Source organism: Rhinoraja longicauda, chromosome 39 (assembly GCF_053455715.1).
Source record: "Rhinoraja longicauda isolate Sanriku21f chromosome 39, sRhiLon1.1, whole genome shotgun sequence".
NCBI classification, from domain to species: domain Eukaryota; kingdom Metazoa; phylum Chordata; class Chondrichthyes; order Rajiformes; family Arhynchobatidae; genus Rhinoraja; species Rhinoraja longicauda.
Window position 1 is genome coordinate 16384416 of NC_135991.1, and position 22610 is coordinate 16407025.

A 22610-nucleotide genomic window follows, 5' to 3' on the forward strand; every position below is an offset into this window, starting at 1 on the left:
AGGGAGGGAGGGAGGGAGGGAGGGAGGGAGGGAGGGAGGGAGGGAGGGAGGGAGGGAGGGAGGGAGGGAGGGAGGGAGGGAGGGAGGGAGGGAGGGAGGGAGGGAGGGAGGGAGGGAGGGAGGGAGGGAGGGAGGGAGGGAGGGAGGGCAGCATAGTGCCCCCAGTCTGCCTGGACCCCACACGTAGTGAGGGTGGATAAAGTTTGCAAGAAAGTTAAAATAAAGACCAGTTTATAGACCAGTTAGTCTGACATCAGTGGTGGGGAAGATGCTGGAGTCAATTATAAAAGACGAAATTGCGGAGCATTTGGATAGTAGTAACAGGATTGTTCCGAGTCAGCATGGATTTACGAAGGGAAAATCATGCTTGACTAATCTACTGGAATTCTTTGAGGATGTAACTAGGAAAATTGACAGGGGAGAGCCAGTGGATGTGGTGTACCTCGACTTTCAGAAAGCCTTCGACAAGGTTCCACATCGGAGATTAGTGGGCAAAATTAGAGCACATGGTATTGGAGGCAGGGTACTGACATGGATAGAAAATTGGTTTACAGACAGAAAGCAAAGGGTGGGGATAAATGGGTCCCTTTCAGAATGGCAGGCAGTAACTAGTGGGGTACCACAAGGCTCGGTGCTGGGACCGCAGCTATTTACAATATAAATCAATGACTTGGATGAAGGGATTAAAAGTACCATTAGCAAATTTGCAGATGATACAAAGCTGGGTGATAGTGTGAACTGTGAGGATGATGCTATGAGGTTGCAGGGTGACTTGGACAGGTTGTGTGAGTGGGCGGATGCATGGCAGATGCAGTTTAATGTGGATAAGTGTGAGGTTATCCACTTTGGTGGAAAGAATAGGAAGGCAGAATATTATCTGAATGATGTCAAGTTAGGAAAAGGGGACGTACAACGAGATCTGGGTGTCCTATTGCATCAGTCACTGAAAGGAAGCATGCAGGTACAGCAGGCAGTGAAGAAAGCCAATGGCATGTTGGCCTTCATAACGAGAGGAGTTGAGTATAGGAGCAAGGAGGTCCTTCTGCAGTTGTACAGGGCCCTGGTGAGACCGCACCTGGAGTACTGTGTGCAGTTTTGGTCTCCTAGTTTGAGTTTAGGAGTAAAGAGGTCCTTCTGTAGTCGTACAGGGCCCTGGTGAGACCGCACCTGGAGTACTGTGTGCAGTTTTGGTCTCCTAGTTTGAGGAAGGATGTCCTTGCTATTGAGGCAGTGCAGCGTAGGTTCACCAGGTTAATCCCCGGGATGGCGGGACTGTCATACGAGGAAAGATTTGAAAGACTGGGCTTGTATTCACTGGAGTTTAGATGGATGAGAGGGGATCTTATAGAGAGACGTGTAAAATTATAAAAGGTGTCACAAAGTGCTGGAGTAACTCAGCGGGTCGGGCAGCATCTCTGGAGAGAAGGAACGGGCGACATTTCAGGTCGAGACCCTTCTTCAGACTGAAGTAGTTCTGTGACACCTTCGATTTGTACCAGCATCTACTATTTTCAAACACTTCTAAATTCCAGTGTATACAAGCCCAGTCGCTCCAGCCTTTCAACATACGACAGTCCCGCCATTCCGGGAATTAACCTGGTGAACCTACGCTGCACGCCCTCAATAGCAAGAATATCCTTCCTCAAATTTGGAGACCAAAACTGCACACAGTACTCCAGGTGCGGTCTCACTAGGGCCCTGTACAACTGCAGAAGGACCTCTTTGCTCCTATACTCAACTCCTCTTATCATATCATATCATATATATACAGCCGGAAACAGGCCTTTTCGGCCCTCCAAGTCCGTGCCGCCCAGTGATCCCCGCACATTAACACTATCCTACACCCACTAGGACAATTTTTTTTAAACATTTTACCCAGCCAATTAACCTACATACCTGTACGTCTTTGGAGTGTTGGAAGAAACCGAAGATCTCGGAGAAAACCCACGCAGGTCACGGGGAGAACGTACAAACTCCTTACAGTGCAGCACCCGTAGTCAGGATCGAACCTGAGTCTCCGGTGCTGCATTCGCTGTAAAGCAGCAACTCTACCGCTGCGCTACCGTGCCACCCTTGTTATGAAGGCCAACATGTCATTGGCTTTCTTCACTGCCTGCTGTACCTGCATGCTTCCTTTCAGTGACTGATGCACTAGGACACCCAGAACTCGTTGTACGTCCCCTTTTCCTAACTTCATACCCCCTGACTCCGCTATCCTTAAGAGCTCTATCTAGCTCTCTCTTGAATGCATTCAGAGACTTGGCCTCCACTGCCTTCTGAGGCAGAGAGTTCCACAGATTCACAACTCTCTGACTGAAAAAGTTTTTCCTCATCTCAGTTCTAAATGGCCTACCCCTTATTCTTAAACTGTGGCCCCTGGTTCTGGACTCCCCCAACATTGGGAACATGTTTCCTGCCTCTAACGTGTCCAATCCCCTAATAATCTTATACGTTTCGATAAGATCTCCTCTCATACTTCTAAATTCCAGTGTATACAAGGCTTGTATTCAGATTGGAAAGACTGGGCTTGTATTCACTGGAGTTTAGAAGGATGAGAGGGGATCTTGTAGAGAGACGTGTAAAATTACAAAAGGACTGGACAAGCTAGATGCAGGAAACATGTTCCCAATGTTGGGCGAGTCCAGAACCAGGGGCCACACAGTCTAAGAATAAAGGGGAGGCCGTTTAAAACTGAGGTGAGGAGAAACGTTTCCAGTTGTGAATGTGTGGGATTCTCTGCCACAGAGGGCAGTGGAGGCCGATTCACTGGATGGATTTAGAAGAGAGTTAGATAGAGCTCTAGGGGCTAGTGGAATCAATGGGTATAGGGAGAAGGCAGGCACGGGTTACTGATTGTGGATGGTCAGCCGCGATCATGTTGAATGGTGGTGCGTACAGGCTGGAAGGGCCGAGTGGCCTTCTCCTGCACCTATGTCCACATTTCTCTCAGAGTGACGGTGTGTGTGTGTGAGGGGGAACAGGGACAGGTGACATTCCGGGTTGGGACCCTTCTTCAAACCTGAAACATCAACTATCCAAGTTCTCCACAGATGCTGCCCGACCCGCTGAGTTACTCCAACACTTTGTACCTGTCCAAGTACTGATTCTAGATGATGAGCCATGATCATGTTGAATGGCGGTGCGTACAGGCTGGAAGGGCCGAGTGGCCTCCTCCTGCACCTATGTCTACGTTTCTCTCCGTTCTAAATGGCCGACGCCTTATTCTTAAACTGTGGCCCCTTGTTCTAGACTCCCCCAACATTAGGAACATGTTTCCTGCCTCTAACGTGTCCAACCCCTTAATAATCTTATACATTTCGATAAGATCCCCTCTCATCCTTCTAAATTCCAGTGTATACAAGGCTTGTATTCAGATTGGAAAGACTGGGCTTGTTTTAAGATTGGAAAGATTGAGAATGATCAGCCATGATCACATTGAATGGCGGTGCGTACAGGCTCGAAGGGCCGAATGGCCTCCTCCTGCACCTATTGTCTATTGTCTATAAGACAGGGCTTGTATTAAGATTGGAAAGACTGGGCTTGTATTCACTGGAGTTTAGAAGGATGAGAGGGGGATCTTATAGAGACGTATAAAATTACAAAAGGAGTGGACAAGCTAGATGCAGGAAACATGTTCCCAATGTTGGGGGAGTCCAGAACCAGGGGCCACACAGTCTAAGAATAAAGGGGAGGCCGTTTAAAACTGAGGTGAGGAGAAACGTTTGCGGTTGTGAATGTGTGGGATTCTCTGCCTCAGAAGGTAGTTGAGGCCAGTTCATTAGCTATATTTAAGAGGGAGTTAGATGTGGCCCTTGTGGCTAAAGGGATCAGGGGGTACGGAGAGAAGGCAGGCATGGGTTACTGATTGTGGATGGTCAGCCGCGATCACGATGAATGGCGGTGCGTACAGGCTGGAAGGGCCGAGTGGCCTCCTCTTGCTCCTCTTGTCTATGTTTCTGTGCTGCCCGACCCGCTGAGATACTCCAGCACTTTGTACCTGTCCAAGTACTGATTCTAGATGGTGAGCCGTGATCACGTTGAATGGCGGTGCGTACAGGCTGGAAGGGCCGAGCGGCCTCCTCCTGCACCTGTTGTCTACGTTTCTCTCAGAGTGACGGTGTGTGTGTGTGTGAGGGGGAACAGGCAGGGCCCATGGCTGGAATGTGGACAGATCAGTGTTACTGGAAGCACTCGATGGTTTAAGGGCTTAGCTGTCATCCAGTGATTGGAAAGAATGGGCTTGTATTCAGATTGGAAAGACTGGGCTTAGACAATAAACAAGAGGTGCAGGAGGAGATCTCTATATAGAGATATAGAGACATATATATATAAGCATATATATATATATATATAGAAAGAGAGAGACAGAAATATATAGCGAGGGATAGACATAGAGAGTTAGATACAGATATATATATATATATATATAGAGAGAGAGAGAGAGAGAGATAAAGACAGAGATATAGAGATAGGTATCGATAGATACAGATATATATATATATATATATACAGAGTTGAGGAGATATATATATAGAGAGAAAGAGAGAGAAAGAGATTGTTGAGATAGACGGACAGATACATTATCTTCACATGTTGCGTGCAGGTACAGTGTAATGTTTTGTCTCTGTGCACATGCACTGTACACGCACTGTACACAGTTCCCAGGTAGACAGGGAGTGTTGTAGAGCAGAGAGGGATCTAGGAGCGCAGGTACACAGTTCCCAGGTAGACAGGGAGTGTCGTAGAGCAGAGAGGGATCTAGGAGCGCAGGTACACAGTTCCCTAGGAGATGGATTTCAACTTTAAATGTGAATAACTTAAAAAATATTCGGCCCTTCGAGCCTGTACGCACCGCCATTCAATGTGATCATGGCTCATCATTCTCAATCAGTACCCCGTTCCTGCCTTCTCCCCATACCCCCTGACTCCGCTATCCTTAAGAGCTCTATCCAGCTCTCTCTTGAATGCATTCAGAGAATTGGCCTCCACTGCCTTCTGAGGCAGAGAATTCCACAGATTCACAACTCTCTGACTGAAAAAGTTTTTCCTCATCTCAGTTCTAAATGGCCTACCCCTTATTCTTAAACTGTGGCCCCTGGTTCTGGACTCCCCCAACATTGGGAACATGTTTCCTGCCTCTAACGTGTCCAATCCCCTAATAATCTTATACGTTTCGATAAGATCTCCTCTCATACTTCTAAATTCCAGTGTATACAAGGCTTGTATTCAGATTGGAAAGACTGGGCTTGTATTCACTGGAGTTTAGAAGGATGAGAGGGGATCTTGTAGAGAGACGTGTAAAATTACAAAAGGACTGGACAAGCTAGATGCAGGAAACATGTTCCCAATGTTGGGCGAGTCCAGAACCAGGGGCCACACAGTCTAAGAATAAAGGGGAGGCCGTTTAAAACTGAGGTGAGGAGAAACGTTTCCAGTTGTGAATGTGTGGGATTCTCTGCCACAGAGGGCAGTGGAGGCCGATTCACTGGATGGATTTAGGAGAGAGTTAGATAGAGCTCTAGGGGCTAGTGGAATCAATGGGTATAGGGAGAAGGCAGGCACGGGTTACTGATTGTGGATGGTCAGCCGCGATCATGTTGAATGGTGGTGCGTACAGGCTGGAAGGGCCGAGTGGCCTTCTCCTGCACCTATGTCCACATTTCTCTCAGAGTGACGGTGTGTGTGTGTGAGGGGGAACAGGGACAGGTGACATTCCGGGTTGGGACCCTTCTTCAAACCTGAAACATCAACTATCCAAGTTCTCCACAGATGCTGCCCGACCCGCTGAGTTACTCCAACACTTTGTACCTGTCCAAGTACTGATTCTAGATGATGAGCCATGATCATGTTGAATGGCGGTGCGTACAGGCTGGAAGGGCCGAGTGGCCTCCTCCTGCACCTATGTCTACGTTTCTCTCCGTTCTAAATGGCCGACCCCTTATTCTTAAACTGTGGCCCCTTGTTCTAGACTCCCCAACATTAGGAACATGTTTCCTGCCTCTAACGTGTCCAACCCCTTAATAATCTTATACATTTCGATAAGATCCCCTCTCATCCTTCTAAATTCCAGTGTATACAAGGCTTGTATTCAGATTGGAAAGACTGGGCTTGTTTTAAGATTGGAAAGATTGAGAATGATCAGCCATGATCACATTGAATGGCGGTGCGTACAGGCTCGAAGGGCCGAATGGCCTCCTCCTGCACCTATTGTCTATTGTCTATAAGACAGGGCTTGTATTAAGATTGGAAAGACTGGGCTTGTATTCACTGGAGTTTAGAAGGATGAGAGGGGGATCTTATAGAGACGTATAAAATTACAAAAGGAGTGGACAAGCTAGATGCAGGAAACATGTTCCCAATGTTGGGGGAGTCCAGAACCAGGGGCCACACAGTCTAAGAATAAAGGGGAGGCCGTTTAAAACTGAGGTGAGGAGAAACGTTTGCAGTTGTGAATGTGTGGGATTCTCTGCCTCAAAAGGTACTTGAGGCCAGTTCATTAGCTATATTTAAGAGGGAGTTAGCTGTGGCCCTTGTGGCTAAAGGGATCAGGGGGTACAGAGAGAAGGCAGGCATGGGTTACTGATTGTGGATGGTCAGCCGCGATCACGATGAATGGCGGTGCGTACAGGCTGGAAGGGCCGAGTGGCCTCCTCTTGCTCCTCTTGTCTATGTTTCTGTGCTGCCCGACCCGCTGAGATACTCCAGCACTTTGTACCTGTCCAAGTACTGATTCTAGATGGTGAGCCGCGATCACGTTGAATGGCGGTGCGTACAGGCTGGAAGGGCCGAGTGGCCTCCTCCTGCACCTGTTGTCTACGTTTCTCTCAGAGTGACGGTGTGTGTGTGTGTGAGGGGGAACAGGCAGGGCCCATGGCTGGAATGTGGACAGATCAGTGTTACTGGAAGCACTCGATGGTTTAAGGGCTTAGCTGTCATCCAGTGATTGGAAAGAATGGGCTTGTATTCAGATTGGAAAGACTGGGCTTAGACAATAAACAAGAGGTGCAGGAGGAGATCTCTATATAGAGATATAGAGACATATATATATAAGCATATATATATATATATATAGAAAGAGAGAGACAGAAATATATAGCGAGGCATAGACATAGAGAGATAGAGACAGAGAGATCGAGAGATTGAGATAGAGAGTTAGATACAGATATATATATATATATATATATATATATATATATATATATATAGAGAGAGAGAGAGATAAAGACAGAGATATAGAGATAGGTATCGATAGATACAGATATATATATATATATATATACAGAGTTGAGGAGATATATATATAGAGAGAAAGAGAGAGAAAGAGATTGTTGAGATAGACGGACAGATACATTATCTTCACATGTTGCGTGCAGGTACAGTGTAATGTTTTGTCTCTGTGCACATGCACTGTACACGCACTGTACACAGTTCCCAGGTAGACAGGGAGTGTTGTAGAGCAGAGAGGGATCTAGGAGCGCAGGTACACAGTTCCCAGGTAGACAGGGAGTGTCGTAGAGCAGAGAGGGATCTAGGAGCGCAGGTACACAGTTCCCTAGGAGATGGATTTCAACTTTAAATGTGAATAACTTAAAAAATATTCGGCCCTTCGAGCCTGTACGCACCGCCATTCAATGTGATCATGGCTGATCATTCTCAATCAGTACCCCGTTCCTGCCTTCTCCCCATACCCCCTGACTCCGCTATCCTTAAGAGCTCTATCCAGCTCTCTCTTGAATGCATTCAGAGAATTGGCCTCCACTGCCTTCTGAGGCAGAGAATTCCACAGATTCACAACTCTCTGACTGAAAAAGTTTTTCCTCATCTCAGTTCTAAATGGCCTACCCCTTATTCTTAAACTGTGGCCCCTGGTTCTGGACTCCCCCAACATTGGGAACATGTTTCCTGCCTCTAACGTGTCCAATCCCCTAATAATCTTATACGTTTCGATAAGATCTCCTCTCATACTTCTAAATTCCAGTGTATACAAGGCTTGTATTCAGATTGGAAAGACTGGGCTTGTATTCACTGGAGTTTAGAAGGATGAGAGGGGATCTTGTAGAGAGACGTGTAAAATTACAAAAGGACTGGACAAGCTAGATGCAGGAAACATGTTCCCAATGTTGGGCGAGTCCAGAACCAGGGGCCACACAGTCTAAGAATAAAGGGGAGGCCGTTTAAAACTGAGGTGAGGAGAAACGTTTCCAGTTGTGAATGTGTGGGATTCTCTGCCACAGAGGGCAGTGGAGGCCGATTCACTGGATGGATTTAGGAGAGAGTTAGATAGAGCTCTAGGGGCTAGTGGAATCAATGGGTATAGGGAGAAGGCAGGCACGGGTTACTGATTGTGGATGGTCAGCCGCGATCACGTTGAATGGCGGTGCGTACAGGCTGGAAGGGCCGAGTGGCCTCCTCCTGCACCTGTTGTCTACGTTTCTCTCAGAGTGACGGTGTGTGTGTGTGTGTGAGGGGGAACAGGCAGGGCCCATGGCTGGAATGTGGACAGATCAGTGTTACTGGAAGCACTCGATGGTTTAAGGGCTTAGCTGTCATCCAGTGATTGGAAAGAATGGGCTTGTATTCAGATTGGAAAGACTGGGCTTAGACAATAGACAAGAGATGCAGGAGGAGATCTCTATATAGAGATATAGAGACATATATATATAAGCATATATATATATATATATAGAAAGAGAGAGACAGAAATATATAGCGAGGGATAGACATAGAGAGATAGAGACAGAGAGATCGAGAGATTGAGATAGAGAGTTAGATACAGATATATATATATATATATATATATATATATATATATATATAGAGAGAGAGAGAGAGAGAGATAAAGACAGAGATATAGAGATAGGTATCGATAGATACAGATATATATATATATATATATATATACAGAGTTGAGGAGATATATATATAGAGAGAAAGAGAGAGAAAGAGATTGTTGAGATAGACGGACAGATACATTATCTTCACATGTTGCGTGCAGGTACAGTGTAATGTTTTGTCTCTGTGCACATGCACTGTACACGCACTGTACACAGTTCCCAGGTAGACAGGGAGTGTTGTAGAGCAGAGAGGGATCTAGGAGCGCAGGTACACAGTTCCCAGGTAGACAGGGAGTGTCGTAGAGCAGAGAGGGATCTAGGAGTGCAGGTACACAGTTCCCTAGGAGATGGATTTCACCTTTAAATGTGAATAACTTAAAAAATATTCGGCCCTTCGAGCCTGTACGCACCGCCATTCAATGTGATCATGGCTGATCATTCTCAATCAGTACCCCGTTCCTGCCTTCTCCCCATACCACCTGACTCCGCTATCCTTAAGAGCTCTATCCAGCTCTCTCTTGAATGCATTCAGAGAATTGGCCTCCACTGCCTTCTGAGGCAGAGAATTCCACAGATTCACAACTCTCTGACTGAAAAAGTTTTTCCTCATCTCAGTTCTAAATGGCCTACCCCTTATTCTTAAACTGTGGCCCCTGGTTCTGGACTCCCCCAACATTGGGAACATGTTTCCTGCCTCTAACGTGTCCAACCCCTTAATAATCTTATACGTTTCGATAAGATCTCCTCTCATCCTTCTAAATTCCAGTGTATACAAGGCTTGTATTCAGATTGGAAAGACTGGGCTTGTTTTAAGATTGGAAAGATTGAGAATGATCAGCCATGATCACATTGAATGGCGGTGCGTACAGGCTCGAAGGGCCGAATGGCCTCCTCCTGCACCTATTGTCTATTGTCTATAAGACAGGGCTTGTATTAAGATTGGAAGGACTGGGCTTGTATTAAGATTGGAAAGACTGAGCTTGTATTCGCTGGAGTTTAGAAGGATGAGAGGGGGATCTTATAGAGACGTATAAAAGTACAAAAGGAGTGGACAAGCTAGATGCAGGAAACATGTTCCCAATGTTGGGGGAGTCCAGAACCAGGGGGCCACACAGTCTAAGAATAAAGGGGAGGCCGTTTAAAACCGAGGTGAGGAGAAACGTTTGCAGTTGTGAATGTGTGGGATTTTCTGCCTCAGAAGGTAGTTGAGGCCAGTTCATTAGCTATATTTAAGAGGGAGTTAGATGTGGCCCTTGTGGCTAAAGGGATCAGGGGGTACGGAGAGAAGGCCGGCATGGATTACTGATTGTGGATGGTCAGCCGCGATCACGATGAATGGCGGTGCGTACAGGCTGGAAGGGCCGAGTGGCCTCCTCTTGCTCCTCTTGTCTATGTTTCTGTGCTGCCCGACCCGCTGAGTTACTCCAGCACATTGTACCTGTCCACGTTCTCCACAGAGATGCTGCCCGACCCGCTGAGTTACTCCAGCACTTTGCACCTGTCCAAGTACTGATTCTAGATGGTGAGCCGTGATCACGTTGAATGGCGGTGCGTACAGGCTGGAAAGGCCGAGTGGCCTCCTCCTGCACCTGTTGTCTACGTTTCTATCAGAGTGACGGTGTGTGTGTATGTGAGGGGGAACAGGCAGGGCCCATGGCTGGAATGTGGACAGATCAGTGTTACTGGAAGCACTCAATGGTTTAATGGCTTAGCTGTCATCCAGTGATTGCAACATGCCCACGAGTCATGGCTGAACTTCTACGTAGGCGACCTAAATATTCAAATATACTCACGCAAAGCCAACAGCAAAGGGGGCAAGTGGAGCAAGGAACTGCAGGTGCTGCTTTACAATAAAGACAGACGCAAAAAGTGCTGGAGTAACTCATCGGGTTGGGCAGCATCTCTGTGGAGAACGTGGACAGGTACAAAGTGCTGGAGTAACTCAGCGGGTCGGGCGGCATCTCTGTGGAGAACGTGGACAGGTACAAAGTGCTGGTACAGCAGGCAGTGAAGAAAGCCAATGGCATGTTGGCCTTCATAACGAGAGGAGTTGAGTATAGGAGCAAGGAGGTCCTTCTGCAGTTGTACAGGGCCCTAGTGAGACCGCACCTGGAGTACTGTGTGCAGTTTTGGTCTCCTAGTTTGAGAATAGGAGCAAAGAGGTCCTTCTGCAGTTGTACAGGGCCCTAGTGAGACCGCACCTGGAGTACTGTGTGCAGTTTCGGTCTCCTAGTTTGAGTTTAGGAGCAAAAAGGTCCTTCTGCAGTTGTATAGGGCCCTAGTGAGACCGCACCTGGAGTACTGTGTGCAATTTTGGTCTCCTAGTTTGAGTTTAGGAGCAAAGAGGTCCTTCTGCAGTTGTACAGGGCCCTAGTGAGACCGCACCTGGAGTACCGTGTGCAGTTTTGGTCTCCTAGTTTGAGTTTTGGAGTAAGGATGTCCTTCTGCAGTTGTACAGGGCCCTAGTGAGACCGCACCTGGAGTACTGTGTGCAGTTTTGGTCTCCTAGTTTGAGTTTAGGAGCAAAAAGGTCCTTCTGCAGTTGTATAGGGCCCTAGTGAGACCGCACCTGGAGTACTGTGTGCAGTTTTGGTCTCCTAGTTTGCGTTTAGGAGCAAAGAGGTCCTTCTGCAGTTGTACAGGGCCCTAGTGAGACCGCACCTGGAGTACCGTGTGCAGTTTTGGTCTCCTAGTTTGAGTTTTGGAGTAGGGATGTCCTTCTGCAGTTGTACAGGGCCCTAGTGAGACCGCACCTGGAGTACTGTGTGCAGTTTTGGTCTCCAAATTCGAGGAAGGACATCCTTGCTATTGAGGCAGTGCAGCGTAGGTTCACCTGGTTAATCCCCGGGATGGCGGGACTGTTGTACGAGGAAAGATTGGAAAGACTGGGCTTGTATTCACTGGGGTTTAGAAGGATGAGAGAGGGGATCCTATCGAGACGTATAAGATTATTAAGGGGTTGGACACGTTAGAGGCAGGAAACATGTTCCCAATGTTGGGGGAGTCCAGAACAAGGGGCCACACACAGTTTAAGAATAAGGGGTAGGCCATTTAGAACGGAGATGAGGAAAAGCTTTTTCAGTCAGAGTTGTGAATCTGTGGAATTCTCTGCCTCAGAAGGCAGTGGAGGCCAATTCTCTGAACGCATTCAAGAGAGAGCTGGATAGAGCTCTTAAGGATAGCGGAGTCAGGGGGTATGGGGAGAAGGCAGGAACGGGGTACTGATTGAGAATGATTGTCGTGGTTCAAAATGAAGCAGATGACACGGAGAATTCTTCAAGAAGTTAAAAACCTTTATTTGCAAACAACGGCTGGAACAATCAGGATGTCAACCATCTGACTGCCCACTTAGTACACCGGGCAGCCTATTTTTATAGGATTCTTCCAGCCTTATCTTCTTTTCCTTATCTCGCCCTCATACTCCTCTTTACAGTCATTCATCTCTTTGCAGTCACCTTGTTTACCCTGCCACCATTAAACCCCACTGATTGATGGACGTCTGCATTTCTTCACATGTTGCCTTCCACTCTGCCACCATTAAACTTTCAAGTAATCACCCCACCACTCATTGATGAATGTCTGCATCTCTTCCCATTCTGCACCCTTGTCTTCTATCCTGGTTCATCCATCAATGTTTCTCCTCCTCACCGGCAGTCTCTCTGTCTTTTTTTTGTTTTTTTGTCTATTATCATCGTTTAATGTACGTTTTGTTCTATTTTTAACTCTGTGTATGTGGGGTGGGGGTGGGGGAACCCTTTTTTCTAATCTCCTCCTCAACGGAGATGCGACCTTTACCGTGTCGTATCTCCGTTCGCGCTACGGCCTAACACCGTGGAGTCGGCGGCCTCCAGCTGGGATCGACCTTGAAGACTCCGGTCGGTCGCAGGGCCTGGACTTACCATCTCGGAGGCTTCGTCCGTGGGCCCTGCAGACCGCAACATCGGGAGTTCGCAGGTCCCTGGCTGGCGACCGGCTTTCGGGAGCTCCAGCCGTAGCAGCTTCGACCGCCCCGAAGCGCGAGGTTTGATCGACCCGCTCGCAGGCCCTTCATCGCCCTGCGTGGCCCGGCCGCGGCACTTTCCATCGCCCGGTGGGGACTCAGGACCTTCATCAGCCTGCTCGGCTCGGCCCTGGGACTTTCCATCGCCCGGTGGGGGCTTCTAAAGTCGGGAGCCTCGATCGCTTCGAGGCACCACGGGAGAAGAATGAGGAGGAGATAAGACTTTTCTTTGCCTTCCATCACAGTGAGGGTGTGCCTGGAGCAATCACTGTGATGGGTGTTTGTGTTAAAATTGTAATTGTGTGTCTTGTGTTCTTTATTGTCTTCTGCCGGACCCTGACGTGAGAGGACGCTGGCGCTATTTGTCCGCCGCTTCTCCGTCAGGACAGTTCGTTTGTTTGTTTTTATGTCTTGACTGTTTTGTAAAACGTCTTTGAGCACTTGGAAAAGCGCTATATAAAATAAATGTTTATTATTATTATTATTATTATTATTATTATTATTATTATTATTATTATTATTATTATTATAGTGTAGATGTGGCATGTTGGTCGGTGTGGGCAAAGGTGGGACTAGTGTAGATGGGGCATGTTGGTCGGTGTGGGCAAAGGTGGGACTAGTGTAGATGGGGCATGTTAGTCGGGTGGGACTAGTGTAGATGGGGCATGTTGGTCGGTGAGGGCATGTGGGACTAGTGTAGATGGGGCAAGTTGGTCGGTGTGGGCAAAGGTGGGACTAGTGTAGATGGGCCATTGTAAACAACACATTACACCGGCGGGCATCATATTTTGCCTCATCAGGTGATAATGTTTTGGTTCATCGGTCTACGACTCTGGAATTTAGAGAACTTCCTGGTATTGTTCTCCATTCCTATTGAACAAGGAAGAATCTTGTCTCGGTCCAACAACTCAAATGCCCTCTCCAATCCTTTCTAAAAAAAAATGTTTCCAAACCAAAAATAAATTGGCTCGATTATTTACAAAAACAACATATAAAACAATAAAGGGGAGGCCATTAAAACTGAGATGAGGAGGAACGTTTCCAGTTGTGAATGTGTGGGATTCTCTGCCACAGAGGGCAATGGAGGCCGATTCACTGGATGGATTTAAGAGAGAGTTAGATAGAGCTCTAGGGGCTAGTGAAATCAAGGGGAGAAGGCAGGCACGGGTTACTGATTGTGGACGATCAGCCGCGATCACAATGAATGGCGGTGCGTACAGGCTCGAAGGGCCGAATGGCCTCCTCTCCTGCCCCTCAGAATTAACCTGGTGAACCTACGCTGCATTCCATCAATATATACACACACAGAGTACACTGGAAACTACAGAATAGATTAGAGAGAAACGAGATAACTACGAAATAACTCAAGCTTGGTTTAGTTTAGTTGCGAGTGACCTTAGTTTAATGATCTTGTAGATGTGTATAAATGATAAATTATTGAGTTCAGTTCTGGGCACCGTGTTACGGGAAAGATGTCGGCGAGCCAGAAAGGGCGCGGAGAAGTTTCACGAGGATGTTGCCAGGACTCGAGGGGCCTGAGCTACAGGGAGAGGGGTTGGGATTAGGCTGGGACTCTATTCCTTGGAGCGCAGGAGGACGAGGGGCGATCTTATAGAGGTGTACAAAACCACGAGGGGAATAGATGGGGCATGTTGGTCGGTGTGGGCAGGTGGGACTAGTGTAGATGGGGCATGTTGGTCGGTGTGGGCAGGTAGGACTAGTGTAGATGGGGCATGTTGGCCGGTGTGGGCAAAGGTGGGACTAGTGTAGATGGGGCATGTTGGTCGGGTGGGACTATTGTAGATGGGGCATGTTGGTCGGTGTGGGCAGGTGGGACTAGTGTAGATGAGGCATGTTGGTCGGTGTGGGCAAAGGTGGGACTAGTGTGGATGGGACATGTTGGTTGGTGTGGGCAGGTGGGACTAGTGTAGATGAGACATGTTGGTCGGTGTGGGTAAAGGTGGGACTAGTGTGGATGGGGCATGTTGGTCGTTGTGGGCAAAGGTGGGACTAGTGTAGATGGGGCATGTTGGTCGGTGTGGGCAGGTGGGACTAGTGTAGATGGGGCATGTTGGTCGGTGTGGGCAGATGAGACTAGTGTAGATGGGGCATGTTGGTCGGTGTGGGCAGGTGGGACTAGTGTAGATGGGGCATGTTGGTCGGTGTGGATAAAGGTGGGACTAGTGTGGATGGGGCATGTTTGTCGGTGTGGGCAGGTGGGACTAGTGTACATGAGGCATGTTGGTCGGTGTGGGACTAGTGTAGATGGGGCATGTTGGTCGGTGTGGGACTAGTGCAGGAGTAGGCCATTCAGCCCTTCGAGCCAGCATCGCCATTCAATGCGATCATGGCTGATCACTCTCAATCAGTACCCCGTTCCTGCCTTCTCCCCATACCCCCTCACTCCGCTATCCTTAAGAGCTCTATCCAGCTCTCTCTTGAAAGCATCCAACGAACTGGCCTCCACTGCCTTCTGAGGCAGAGAATTCCACACCTTCACCACTCTCTGACTGAAAAAGTTCTTCCTCATCTCCGTTCTAAATGGCCTACCCCTTATTCTTAAACTGTGGCCCCTTGTTCTGGACTCCCCCAACATTGGGAACATGTTTCCTGCCTCGAATGTGTCCAATCCCCTAATTATCTTATATGTTTCAATAAGATCCCCCCTCATCCTTCTAAATTCCAGTTTATACAAGCCCAATCGCTCCAGCCTTTCAACATACGACAGTCCCGCCATTCCGGGAATTAACCTAGTGAACCTACGCTGCACACCCTCCATAGCAAGAATATCCTTCCTCAAATTTGGAGACCAAAACTGCACACAGTACTCCAGGTGCGGTCTCACCAGGGCCCGGTACAACTGTAGAAGGACCTCTTTGCTCCTATACTCAACTCTTCTTGTTACGAAGGCCAACATTCCATTGGCTTTCTTCACTGCCTGCTGAACCTGCATGCTTCCTTTCATTGACTGATGCACTAGGACACCCAGATCTCGTTGAACTCCCCCTCCTCCTAACTTGACACCATTCAGATAATAATCTGCCTTTCTATTCTTACTTCCAAAGTGAATAACCTCACACTTATCTACATTAAACTGCATCTGCCATGTATCCGCCCACTCACACAACCTGTCCAAGTCACCCTGCAGCCTTATTGCATCTTCCTCACAATTCACACTACCCCCCAGCTTAGTATCATCTGCAAATTTGCTAATGGTACTTTTAATCCCTTCGTCTAAGTCATTAATGTATATTGTAAATAGCTGGGGTCCCAGCACCAAACCTTGCGGTACCCCACTGGTCACTGCCTGCCATTCCGAAAGGGACCCATTTATCCCCACTCTTTGCTTTCTGTCTGTCAACCAATTTTCTATCCATGTCACTACCCTACCCCCAATACCATGTGCCCTAATTTTGCCCACTAATCTCCCTTGTGGGACCTTGTCGAAGGCTTTCTGAAAGTCGAGGTACACCACATCCACTGACTCTCCCCTGTCAATTTTCCTAGTTACATCCTCAAAAAATTCCAGTAGATTTGTCAAGCATGATTTCCCCTTCATAAATCCATGCTGACTCGGAATGATCCTGTTACTGCTATCCAAATGCTCAGCAATTTCGTCTTTTATAATTGACTCCAGCATCTTCCCCACCACTGATGTCAGACTAACTGGTCTATAATTACCCGTTTTCTCTCTCCCTCCTTTCTTAAAAAGTGGGATAACATTTTCTATCCTCCAATCCACAGGAACTGATCCTGAATCTATAGAACATTGAAAAATGATCTCCAATGCTTCCACTATTTCTAGAGCCACCTCCTTAAGTACCCTGGGATGCAGACCATCAGGCCCTGGGGATTTATCAGCCTTCAGTCCCATCAGTCTACCCAAAACCATTTCCTGCCTAATGTGGATTTCCTTCAGTTCCTCCATCACCCTAGGTTCTCCGGCCCCTAGAACATTTGGGAGATTGTGTGTATCTTCCTCAGTGAAGACAGATCCAAAGTAACGGTTTAACTCGTCTGCCATTTCTTTGTTCCCCATAATAAATTCCCCTGCTTCTGTCTTCAAGGGACCCACATTTGCCTTGACTATTTTTTTCCTCTTCACGTACCTAAAAAAACTTTTGCTATCCTCCTTTATATTATTGGCTAGTTTACCCTCGTACCTCATCTTTTCTCCCCGTATTGCCTTTTTAGTTAACTTTTGTTGCTCTTTAAAAGAGTCCCAATCCTCTGCCTTCCCACTCTTCTTTGCTATGTTATACTTCCTCTCCTTAATTTTTATGCTGTCCCTGACTTCCCTTGTCAGCCACAGGTGTCTCTTACTCCCCTTAGAGTCTTTCCACCTCTTTGGAATAAATTGATCCTGCAACCTCTGCATTATTCCCAGGAATACCTGCCATTGGTCAATAGACAATACCTGCCATTGGGGCATGTTGGTCGGTGTGGGCAGGTGGGACTAGAGTAGATGGGGCATGTTGGTCGGTGTGGGACTAGTGTAGATGGGGCATGTTGGTCGGTGTGGGCAGGAGGGACTAGTGTAGATGGGGCATGTTGGCCGGTGTGGGCAAAGGTGGGACTAGTGTAGATGGGGCATGTTGGTCGGTGTGGGCAGGTGGGACTAGTGTAGATGGGGCATGTTGGCCGGTGTGGGCAAATGTGGGACTAGTGTAGATGGGGCATGTTGGTCGGTGTGGGCAAAGGTGGGACTAGTGTAGATGGGGCATGTTGGTCGGTGTGGGCAGGTGGGACTAGTGTAGATGGGGCATGTTAGTCGGTGTGGGCAAAGATGGGACTAGTGTAGATGGGGCATGTTGGCCTGTGTGGGCAAAGGTGGGACTCGTGTAGATGGGGCATGTTGGTCGGTGTGGGCAGGTGGGACTAGTGTAGATCGGGCATGTTTGTCGGTGTGGGTAAAGGTGGGACTAGTGTAGATGGGGCATGTTGGCCGGTGTGGGCAGGTGGGACAAGTGTAGATGGGGCATGTTGGTCAGTGTGGGCAAAGGTGGGACTAGTGTAGATGGGGCATGTTGGTCGGTGTAGGCAGGTGGGACTAGTGTAGATGGGGCATGTTGGTCGGTGTGGGCAAAGGTGGGACTAGTGTAGATGGGGCATGTTGTTCGGTGTGGGCAAAGGTGGGACTAGTGTAGATGGGGCATGTTGGTCGGTGTAGGCAGGTGGGACTAGTGTAGATGGGGCATGTTGGTCGGTGTGGGCAAAGGTGGGACTAGTGTAGATGGGGCATGTTGTTCGGTGTGGGCAAAGGTGGGACTAGTGTAGATGGGGCATGTTGGTCGGTGTGGGCAAAGGTGTGACTAGTGTAGATGGGGCATGTTGGTCGGTGTAGGCAGGTGGGACTAGTGTAGATGGGGCATGTTAGTCGGTGTGGGCAAAGGTGGGACTAGTGTAGATGGGGCATGTTGTTCGGTGTGGGCAAAGGTGGGACTAGTGTAGATGGGGCATGTTAGTCGGTGTGGGCAAAGGTGGGACTAGTGTAGATGGGGCATGTTGACCGGTGTGGGCAGGTGGGACTTGTGTAGATGGGGCATGTTGGCCGGTGTGGGCAGGTGGGACTTGTGTAGATGGGGCATGTTGGCCGGTGTGGGCAGGTGGGACTAGTATAGATGGGGCATGTTGGTCGGTGTAGGCAGGTGGGACTTGTGTAGATGGGGCATGTTGGCCGGTGTGGGCAGGTGGGACTAGTATAGATGGGGCATGTTGGTCAGTGTGGGCATGTAGGGCCGAAGGGCCTGTTTCCAATCTGTGCGACTGAGCATCAGATAAACAAATAATTTTGGAATAACTGAAGCAGAAACTCTCTGTGTTGGAAAGGATTCCAGATGCCAAGGATTCCTTCCTCGTTCTTCAACAATACGTACCCTTTTGTGATATTAATCAAGGTTAGACTTCCCAAAAACCAACAAATCACACATCTGTGTATTACACTGAAAGGAAGCATGCAGGTACAGCAGGCAGTGAAGAAAGCCAATGGCATGTTGGCCTTCATAGAAACATAGACATAGAAACATAGAAAATAGGTGCAGGAGTAGGCCATTCGGCCCTTCGAGCCTGTACGCACCGCCATTCAATATGATCATGGCCGATCATCCATCTCAGTATCCCGTACCTGCCTTCTCTCCATACCCCCAGATCCCTTTAGCCACAAGGGCCACATCTAACTCCCTCTTAAATATAGCCTATGAACTGGCCTCAACTACCTTCTGTGGCAGAGAATTCCACAGATTCACCACTCTCTGTGTGAAAAAAAACTTTCTCATCTCGGTACCAAAAGACTTCCCCCTTATCCTTAAACTGTGACCCCTTGTTCTGGACTTCCCCAACATCGGGAACAATCTTCCTGCATCTAGCCTCTCCAACACCTTAAGAATTTTGTATGTTTCTATAAGATCCCCCCTCAGTCTTCTAAATTCCAGCGAGTACAAGCCGAGTCTACCCAGTCTTTCATGACAAGAGGAGTTGAGTATAGGAGCAAAGAGGTCCTTCTGCATTTCTACAGGGCCCTACTGAGACCGCACCTGGAGTACTGTGTGCAGTTTTGGGCTCCTAGTTTGAGTATAGGAGCAAAGAGGTCCTTCTGCAGTTGTACAGGGCCCTAGTGAGACCGCACCTGGAGTACTGTGTGCAGTTTTGGGCTCAAAATTTGAGGAGGGACATTCTTGCTATTGAGGGCGTGCAGCGTAGGTTTACTAGGTTCATCCCCGGAATGGCGGGACTGTCGTACGTTGAAAGACTGGCGTGGCTAAGCTTGTATACACTGGAATTTAGAAGGATGGTTGAAGATCTTATTGAAACGTATAGGATTATTAAGGGGTTGGACAGGTTGGACAGGTTGGAGGGGTTGGACAGGTTTGAGGCAGGAACCATGTTCCCAATTTCGTACGTTTCGATAAGATCCCCTCTCATCCTTCTTAATTCCAGTGTATACAAGCCTAGTCGCGCCAGTAACTCCTCAATAGCAAAGACGCCCTTCCTCAAATTTGGAGACCAAAACTGCACACAGCACTCCAGGTGAGGTCTCACTAGGGCCCTGTACAACTGCAGAAGGACCTCTTTGCTCCTATACTCAACTCCTCTTGTCATGAAAGACTGGATAGACTCCGTCCGTCCCTCCCTCCCTCCCTCCCTCCCTCCCTCCCTCCCTCCTCTCCCTCCTCCCTCCCTCCCTCCCTCCCTCCCCCCCCCCCCAGGGTTATAAGAGGGACAGGGCGGGGTGTCGTTGGGAGATGGGAGATGAAGATGTTCCTGGGAGTGGCGTTACTCCTCTGCTGGGCGCAGAAGGTGGGAGGGGGGTTTTGGTCTGGTGTGTCTCTCCCCCTCTCTCCCCCCTCTCTCTCCCCCTCCTTCCCATCTTCTCTCCCCCCCCCTTCTGTCCCATCTCCCCATACTCTCCCCCCTCTCAACTCATGTCCCAACTCTCTCCCCAACTCTCTCCCCAACTCCCTTTATCTCCCCACCTTCTCTCCTCTCTCTCCCCGTCCCCCATCATCTCCCCCTCGTGTCCCAGGTCTCTCCCCAACCCTTTCCATCTCAACCCAGGGTCTCTGCTCAACTCTCTCTCCCCCCCCCATCTCTCCCTACTTTCCTCCCCCCTCTCTCCCCCTCTCCTCCCTCTCCACCCTCTCTCTCCCCCGGTCTCTCTCAGACTCCTCCTGACCCGAATTTCCCCCCAACTCCCCACCCTCTCCCCATCCTCTTCCCCTCTCTCACCCCTCTCCCCACCTCTCTCCCTCTCTCCCCACCTTCTCTCCCCAAAACTCCCCCATCCCCATCACTCCCCCCTCTCCCACCTCTCTCCCCCCTCCCCACCCTCTCTCCCCTCTCCTCACCCTCTCCCCCCTCGCCCCACCCTCTCTCCCCCTCTCCCCACCTTCTCTCTCCACCCTCTCCCCCCTCTCCCCACCTTCTCTCCCCCCTCCCCCACCCCCTCTCCCCACCCTCTCCCCACCCTCCCCACCTTCTCCCCATCTCTCCCCCACTCTCCCTCGTCACCAGGTCTCTCCCCAACCTCCCCATCTCTCCCCACTTTGTCCCCCTCTCTTCCCCCTCTCCATCCTCTCCCATCCTCTCTCCTCCCCCGGGTCTCTCTCAGACAACTCCTGACCCGAATTTCTTCCCCCATCTCCCACATCCTCTCCCCCTCTCTTCCCCCTCTCTCCCGGTTCTCCCCACCTTCTCTCCCCACTTTCTCCCCCTCTATCCCCCTCTCCCCACCTTCTCTCCCACTTCTCACACCCCCTCACCCCCACCCCACCCACTCCCCCTCCCACCTTATATCACCCTCTCCCCACCCCCTCTCCCCCCCTCTCCCCACATTCTCTCCCCCTCTCCCCACTTTCTCTCCCCCCCTTCTCTCCCCCTCCCCTCCCGTTCTCTCCCCCTCTCCCCACCTTCTCTCCCCCTCTCCCCCACCTTCTCTCCCCACCTCTCCCCTCTCCCCAACTCTCTCTCCCCTCTCCCCATCCTCTCTCCCTCGTGTCCCGGCTCTCTCAACCCTCTACAACTGAATCCCGGTCTCTCTCCAACTCTCTCCCTCTCCCTCACTCTCTCTCCCCTCTACTCCCGGGTCTCTCCCCTTCTCCCCCTCTTTCCCTCGTGTCCCATCCTCTCCCCCCCCCCGGGTCTCTCCAATCCTCTCTCCATCGTGTCCCATCCTCTCCCCCCGACTCCCATCCTCTCCCCACCTTCTCTTCCCCTCTCCACACCCTCTCTCCCCCTCTCCCCACCCTCTCTCCCCCTCTCCCCCCCTCTCCCTCGTCTCCCATCCTCTCCCCGTCCCCTCTCCGCACCCTCTCTCCCCCCTCTCCCCCGGGTCTCTCCCCTTCTCCCCCTCTTTCCCTCGTGTCCCATCCTCTCCCCCCCGGGTCTCTCCAATCCTCTCTCCCCCACCCATCCCCTCCCCCGTCTCCCATCCTCTCCCACCCTCTCTCCCCCCCCCCCCCTCTCCCTCGTCTCCCATCCTCTCCCCACCTTCTCTCCCGCCTCCCTGTCCCCTCTCTCCGCCGTCTTCCCTCTCTCACCCCCCGGGTCTCTTTCCGTCTCCTCCTGACCCTCTCTCCACCCTCTCCCCCGTCTCCCCAACCCCTCTCCCTCATGTCCCAGGTCTCTCCCCACCCCCTCTCCATCTCAATCCCGGGTCTCTCCCCAACTCTCTCCCTCTCCCTCACCGTCTCTCCCCCTCTACTACCGGGTCTCCCCCCTCCCCATCTCCCCACTCCCCGTCTCCCCACCCTCTCTCTCCCCCCGGGTCTCCCCTCTCTCCCCACCCCCTCTCCCCCGTGTCCCGGCTCTCCCACCCCCCCCCCGCATCTCAATCCCGGGTCTCTGCTCAAATCTCCCCCCCCTCACCCGTTTCCCCATCCTCTCTCCCATTTCCCCCCCGGTCTCTCTCCGTCTCCTCCAGACCCGAATTTCTCTCCGAATGTCTCCCACCTCCCCCCCACCACCCCTTTCCCCCCTCTACTCCCCACCCTCTCCCCATCGCTCCCCACCGACCCTATTCTCTCCTCCCGTCTCCCCATCCCCTCTCCTCCCGTGTCTCCTCCCTCCCCCCCACCCTCTCCCCCACCCTCTCTCCCACCCTCTACTCCCAGGTCTCTCCCCCACCTCTCCACCGTCTCCCCCTCTCCCCAAAACCCTCCCCCTCGTGTCCAGGCTCTCCCGACCCCCCTCCCATCTCAATCCCGGGTCTCTCCCCCAACTCTCTCTCCCCCTCTCCCCACATCCTCTCCCCTCTCTCTTCTCTCCCCCCGTCCCCCTCT

General features: G+C 50.2%; 1 protein-coding gene across 1 annotated transcript in view; it reads right to left on the minus strand.

Moving 5' to 3' along the window:
* LOC144611232 (serine/threonine-protein phosphatase 2A 65 kDa regulatory subunit A beta isoform-like) overlaps nucleotides 1–22610 on the minus strand; it is a gene marked incomplete at its 5' end in the record, with an annotated part of 88960 nt that overhangs the window by 10073 nt on the left and 56277 nt on the right. The window lies entirely within an intron of this gene.